Source organism: Prunus mume, linkage group LG6 (genome assembly GCF_029339155.1).
Source record: "Prunus mume cultivar Tortuosa linkage group LG6, ASM2933915v1, whole genome shotgun sequence".
NCBI lineage: Eukaryota > Viridiplantae > Streptophyta > Magnoliopsida > Rosales > Rosaceae > Prunus > Prunus mume.
Genome location: NC_142703.1, coordinates 6,296,665 through 6,304,262, shown reverse-complemented (window position 1 = coordinate 6,304,262; position 7,598 = coordinate 6,296,665). Strand labels below are relative to the sequence as shown.

At 33.7% G+C, this 7,598-nt stretch overlaps 1 long non-coding RNA gene across 1 annotated transcript; it reads right to left on the bottom strand.

The window, feature by feature from the left end:
- Nucleotides 1-5,682: 5,682 nt before the first annotated feature.
- On the bottom strand, nucleotides 5,683-6,303 carry LOC148915959 (uncharacterized). The gene is made up of 2 exons (XR_016128211.1): nucleotides 6,143-6,303; nucleotides 5,683-6,021 (listed from the first exon to the last, which is right to left on the bottom strand). It is a non-coding gene; the product is annotated as an uncharacterized LOC148915959 (long non-coding RNA).
- Nucleotides 6,304-7,598: the final 1,295 nt, after the last annotated feature.

Sequence of the window (7,598 nt, the reverse complement as noted above, 5' to 3'; positions counted from 1 at the left end):
GCAAGTTAGCACCTTCAACTAATAGAGATTAGCTACAAATCGAGATTTCTATTGAGGAGTAGTCATTCTGACATACCTTGAAAGCTAAGAAAGTGTGAACTTGGTCTAATTTAATTCAAATAATTTGATTCTTGGATTAAATCACCATTGGTGGTAATTTATTTCTCAATTATCAAAATAACGTGAATTATTATTTAATTTAATCCCACTTTTGTTAAATAGTATAGGCCATTCACCATTTTTAGTATACAAAGTACAAAAATTAACCAATAAAAAAGTCCAAGTGAGAATCAATTGGGTGCAGGATGGGCAAAGTTGACTCAAAGCTATATATTAGAAAGAAAGAAACAATTTTTAAAAAGATGATCCGAAATTTCTATATGTAATGACATAGAGTGCAAGATTGGTCAAAGCATAGACTTTACTAATTCTATCTTCTTTTTTTCTTTTTGATTCAAGCGATACTGGAAGAAGAGGGAATCGAACCTAAGATCTCGATTAGATGAATGAATACTCTTTAACGACTAAAGCTACAAGTCCCTTGCTACTAATTTTGTCTCTAGTGTGAAGTATTGTTTTAATTGTAGCTATTGGCATATACTTATGTTTTGTAGGCTGAAGCGAGTGCTTTCAAACAAGCTTTAATCTAGGCACATAAATAAATTAAAAATTTATTATATGGAAACTAAAAGCAATTCAAAAGTATTCAAACAAATCATTACGAGACAAGCACAATTACCTTGTAGCTTAACATCAATTGTAGAGGATATTTGGAAGTTGTTGTAAAAGTTCTCCAACGTTCATTATTACTCATGTTTACTGAGTGCCCGTTTGGTATTTGTTTATTTAGGATGATAAGTGATTTTTAAAAAAATTTGGGAAGCCCAACCCGTTTGGTAAACTATGAGAAAATCATTTATTGTTAAAAATTGTTGTGAGAGAAAGCTATAAGGGAAAGCAACTAATGAGGTGCTTTCATTTTCTGATTATTCGGGAAATAGTACCAACAACACTTTTAACAAAAAGTTTACCAAACGTCAAACTATTTTCTCTCACAGCAAATCTGACAGCGATTATTTTCACAGCACAGAAATACCAAACTGGCCTTGAGAGCCAAATATGATAGCATTTAGCTAAAATAGGACATGACAATAATAACCCTTGTATTTGGTTCAGTAATTTTTCCTTGGATGTAATTTCCAAAGTTTATTTTGACTCGTACGATTATAAGATCCCTAAGAGATCTCACTTTTAATGTATTTATGTTTTAAAATAAAATTTGAAAAAAAAAAAAAAAATCATGCATCTAGCCCCGGCACTCGATGTTTTGATTATTAATGAATGGCATGAGTACTCATGTACAATGTCATATGAATATTAATAATGTAACAATAATCTTTTTCTTGTTTGTAATTAATTTTACAATAATGTTATGTGATACTTCAAGTTTTCTTTGGGCAAGTTTGACCCAAATCTATGAATCATCTTCGAATAGCATCCATCATGATTTGTGACTAGAACCTTTCTAATATGTGTGCTCCACCAAGAATAACGTAACATGCTATATATGTGTTGATGAAAATTATTGAATAAAAAAACAATTAAAAAATAAAGAAGAAAAACATAGTGGAAGAGAGAAAGTAAGTAAATGAAAATTACTGTATTTAAATTACTTCTCTAAAAACGAAAAATAAATATTTATATATATATAAAAAAAAAAACTTGGAAGGAATCCATACCAATTAAAATTATACATAAAAATGGGTTATTTGGTTTAATGATTCTTGAATTTTGACCCGATTTGCATTTTGGTTCTTCAATTTCCAAAATTGTTCCCATGGTCCTTCAACTTAAGTTTGGTGAGGACAAATGGTCATACCGTCAATTTTGTTATCTTTTATGTTAAAATATTAAAAAACTAAAAAGATTAAAAATAAAAATAAATATATATGTATATATATATCTCTCTCTCCCCTCTATCCCGATGTCTAATCTCCCTCCACCCAGATTTCTTCTCCCCCCACCTAGCCATCCAGCTAGCCCCACTGCGATCTTCCTTACCTCCTCTTTCCGACGTACCTCCCTCCCCCTCTTTGTCTGTATTATCGAAGTCATAGTTGCCTTTCCATTTGAGAAAGAGAAAGTTTATGCAAATGGGAGGGTGAGAGAAAGTTGATGCAGAGAGAGAGAGAGAGAGAGAGAGAGAGAGAGAGAGAGAGAGAGAGAGATGATAAGATGGGGGTGGGGTAATTAGAATGGGTGGGACGATGAAATTGGGGGAGAAGAGGGAGGAGGGTGGGGATACCATTTTACTCCTACATTTAATAGAAAAAGTTAACAAAATTGACTGCAGGACTATTTGTCCTAACAAAATTAAAGTTAAAGGACCACGGGAACGATTTTGGAAATTAAGGGACCAAAATGCAAATCAGGTCAAAGTTCAAGGACCATTAGACCTAATAGCCCTATAAAAATAATCCATTATTTTTCTACTTATTGATGCAATAATAGTTTTTATTCAGTGTTCATGCATGAAGCATGCCTGCATGTATGTGATGTGATGTGCTAATTACTATTTTATTTTAATAATCAAGAGATTTATTGAATCATGAGACAATTACATCATGATAATCAAGGAAGAATCAACCAGGATGATTCTTCTTCAATCCAAGTATTAAACTTTGAATTAGAAAAGATTCTTCTTCAATCCAAGTATTAAACTCTGAATTAGAAAACAGTGTTTAGCCACTTTCTCCCCTTGAGAGTCCCAAAAAAGAGGAGGAGGAGTATCATTGCCCCTCCTCCCCCTCCTCTCTTTTTGCTTTTTTATTTTATTTTTTTTTATCGGTATCATTGTGATGATTTCTTCTAAATCATGCTCAAATTGAAGTTCCCATCACCTCTTTTGGGCTATGTTCCCAATCAAATTATTCTCCCAAAACCCGCTCTCTAAAACTGCTTATGTTCTCTAAATTTGGTTCTAAACTGTATTTGACAGAGTTTGTCGCAAATCACCCGATTGATCTTTATCAAGGTTGTTGTTTTGGTTTATTTATTTTCTCTTATGCGCATGTGTAGATAATTGGAAACTATGTTTTCCCCAAATCTGTTACGTGTTCTTACGTCATCTAATGTGTTGTCCACATGTTTGGCTTAAGTAACGTCACACGTGAGAGGGTGCGTTGAGAGTATTATCCTACAATGGAAATGGAAGCCTTAGATGAGTAGTTTAAAAGAGCTTGTGCACTGTTCCTGTGGAATGTGGCATGGTTGTTGCCGGCCGTGCAACTACCAAAAGAATTGTTTTCAGATCCTGCAATGTTTATCTGTTTTATTTTTATTCATATAGATAATGAGAAGGATAAGAAATCATGCATGACTGAAAATATAAATTTAGTCATACAAGATGGCAGCTAATTAATTAGTAATGAGAGTATATAAATTAAATTTGCTGCACATTCTTGTAATATTATGTGATTATACCCTTATTTACATCCTTAATTAGATTGCACATGTACAAGTTTAACAATGTGAAATCAAACTTTAAAGCATCACTGGTATAAGTAAATGTTTTGTTTAGTCAAAATCCACTTTTTATCCTTTTTCATTCTAATCTGAAGGGAAGAAATTTGAAAACAGAAAAGGGTACAAGAATGCCATTTGCTAAAACTTGGTCCATGTATGGACATGAAATCGAGAAGACTTTTGAGCTCGTCTGGTATGGATTATCTTAATACGGGGAGCAAGTGATGGTGCTTATATATATAATTATTTGACTTCTAAGTTATAATATATTAATTTTATGGTTAACATGCAACTATCAACACTTATGACCAAGTAGATCTTAAATAAGAAAAAAAACGCTTAAGAACCAAGTGGAAAGTAGACTCGTTCAAGTTCTATCACTTTTCAATCACTTAGGTTTGAATCTTCATGGCACGTTAGTAGTATGTGTGAGAAACCTCAATGCCCTTGTAGTTTAAACTATCGCTTATAGTAAATAATAATAATATTATTATTGTTATTAATGTGACCAATGTGAAGATATTGTTAAAGGAGTTTGGGTGAAGTTATTGGTCTTGTCTTGTAACACGACTTCAAAACTAAAATGATGAATTGGATAAGTATTTGCTCATTACCAATGATTTGGTATAAATTGCTTGAGATGGGGGTCAAGTCAGGTGGGGGTGGCTCAGCCCAAAATAAAATATAGCAGATGTCTGATCTTATTAGGTATTTGATTATAAAACAACTTGATATGATTATTTCTCTTGTTACACGTGTGCTTAGCTTCAAAGTGACTTGTCACTAGTCGTAAATCTTGATGGACCGACTTGCTTGGCGACGCCTCATCTCAAGTCGCCATCAGTCCGGCGATCTTCATGACTGACACGGTAAAGGACAATAGAGTAAAGTCCAATTAGGAAACTCTAAGAAAAAGAAATTAGGTAACATGTAAATACCTAAAAGGGGGGAAAAATAAAAATAAAAGTTTTAAGAAATGTTGGTGATGCGATGTAACACCGAAATTCAGAGTTAGTTGGCATGCTTGATTTTCTTGTCGCATTGAGGATTTCAAAGGATATAAAGGTTGAATTCCAAGTCAACCAAATTGCGTGCAACACGCCACCAGCCATCCACAAATTCCTAGGCGAAGGCAAACACACCTTCCCCTTGTAAATGGTTCTTGCCCTTTCACATTGACATTTCAATTGATGGTGGTGGGGTTTCAAATCTCCCTATCAAACATATTGGAAACGTAGTTGTTATTGCCACCCCAAAAGCAAAACTCCTGTAACTTTTTTTTTCTTTCTATTTTGTAAAAACACAAGTAATGAAAAAAATTTAAAATACTTGTCTTATTTTCTAGAAGTAGGAATGTAGAGATTTTTCTTTTTGTGTTTTTGATGAATTATTTTTTTTCATATGTGTCAAAATGTGATTTGCAGGAAGTGGAGTGTCCTGGAAGAAGGGAAGCAATGTCCAATATATAAAGGATAATGTTTGGCTCCCGAAAGAAAAGGAACTCCTCCTAAAATGAACATGTGGCCAATTAGAAATGGACACATATCGAAACATTGAAAATAATAATAAAATTTGAAAAGTAACACCAAGAGACAAGAGTCTAAGGAGGCTCTAGGCACAAGTAGGCGAGGCGGCTGCCCAAAATTGGGAGAGCCCCAATTTTGGGACATTTTGGAAAAAGCAAAAGGAGAGAAAAATTTTAAAATAAGCAAAATGGACAAAATGCCTTATTTATTTTAGATTTCTAATCCAATACATTTGCATGTCTTTGATTCGAAAGTTGAGTGGTTTTTTGTCTTTTTGAAAAGTTTTGGCTTTTCAAAAGTGAAAATTTTTTTATGTCTAAAACCTAAAAAACCTTTTGTATAAACCCCTATATATACCTATGTATGTTATTTTAAATAAATTATATTATATAAATATTATGTAAAGTTAACTTATACTTTTGCATCGAAAAATGAAAGGCGATTGATATTTAAGTGATGTTTTGAATCTTGATGCATTTTATAAAGTTGTTGTGTAAATTACATTTTGTTTGTTTCTTTTATGTTATAATTGTGAATTTGAGTTCATATAATATTTTTTCTAACATACTGAAGAAAAAAAAAACACATAAATATACATAAAAAGTAGAAGGTCCCATTTAGGTTGTTCGCCTAGACCTCCAAAACGTAGGACCGCATGATCATTTCAGGAGCGATTCCTCCTCTTCTTTCAGAACCCAAACATTAACTACAGATAAAAAGAACAAACTATGGAAATGAAAGTGGGAGTGTGTGGACACCAATGTGGTTCATTGGTGTTTTTGACAACCAAGTTAACCGCGAGGTTTCGGTTTTGAAGGTTTGGAAAGCTAATTTCTAGGTTTTGGGGTTAGCATTGCGTGGAGAAATCGATTAATATACCTGAAAACATCAGAAGCATCGAAGTCCTCGGACAAGAAAAATTCTAGCCGCCAAGACGAGAGGATATTCTGAGCTGCTTTGCAAGGATATCCTGGTCAATTTAAAATCAATTTTTGGCTAAACTTACTATGTTGTTTTCAAACTTTAGCGGACGACAGTAAAAAAAAAAAAAAAAAAAATCTCATAGCTTTCGTTATGCAAAGGAAACTAACTGAAATGTGCGACCAAAGGCAAACTTGCTGCTCTACAAACCTCTGCGGAAATGATGGTGAACCCATAATCAGAATGAGATGAAATAATGGTGAGCCTATTCCACAAGGTTTTGGATTAAGTAACAAGGCCTTCTAGTTTTATATGGAAGTTGAGATCCATATCGAAGAAAAAAAACTCCTTCAGTTTCATTTCAATTCAAACAAAAAAAATATTTATGCCAGAACATAGTTCTTTCGTCATGATTTTTTGTGTACGGTATACTTCTGTACACAAGGAACCATGACAAGAAAAGATAAAAGAAAGGATTGTGAACATAATGTCTAGGCCCATTTTCACCAGAAAATCAATGAAAACATGAAAGCATTCTCAAGTACATGTTGGATAGTATAAAATAAACTTAGCAGCAAAGCAGATTAGCTCTACAATCTGGTAGATCAGTGCTGAGACTTAACAAGAAATAGATAGCAACCATAGTAGCATTAAACACATAATAAATTTGAACAAGCATTTTATTGGTTTATGTCATGAATCATAATCTCAGCACTCTTCCCTTCATGGGCTTTTTATGTGCAAACACACCTTGTCTTGTAAGGTAGGGCTTGGTGTTTCTCCCTGGGTCGAGCAAAATCGGATCCAAACAATCACCTTACGTATAGGTCTTATTGGGTAATAATTGCTTATGATATAAGGTTCAGTCGTTAAGAGTTCAAGAAAATCACACATGGTCAGTTTTTGACATTGCGATTTGGGATTCTGGATTTGGGTGTATTACCCTATTAATACAAACAAATAATTTAGCATGTATGCGCAATAGAAAATGCTTCTGACACGTGCGAGTGCATGTAGAGAGGCTAGTAACAAAATAGCGAGAATTGTTGAAAGAATTCTCAAGTTTTTGTTTAGATAATGTGGCAAATAACGCATGACTATATCCGAGTTGTTGGAAGTCGTTTTGTTGAAGAAAGGGAGACATTGCTAACATAACTATTGGTTCCAAAATTGATTGATGGGCAAGGATGGATGGTTGAGTATATCTTTGCCTTCAACTGCACAAAACAAAGATTACATTTACTTTGTTTTACACAGCCCATGATATCAAGATATATTCAAGACCCCAAAATTCAAGATTGCATTTAAGAAGCAAGTTGATGAGATTGAACACCCACACCCTATTTGACAAGAAATTTTTCAAATGAAACGTGCATATTGGAACACCGTCATATTATAATAGGCGGCGCTGTTACGTGATTACCTAGGTTATAAGGTCAAATCCAAGTCAACCAAACCAAATTGTACACCACGTCCACAATTTGATAGGCTATCCGCAAACACCTTGCAAGTATTTTGGCCTTTCATGGTGGCATTTCAAATTAAAGTTCTGGGGATTAAATATTGTGGAGTTTGCTGGAGTTAGGGTGAGCATTGTGTGGAAAAGTCAATTAAAGCACCCTGAAA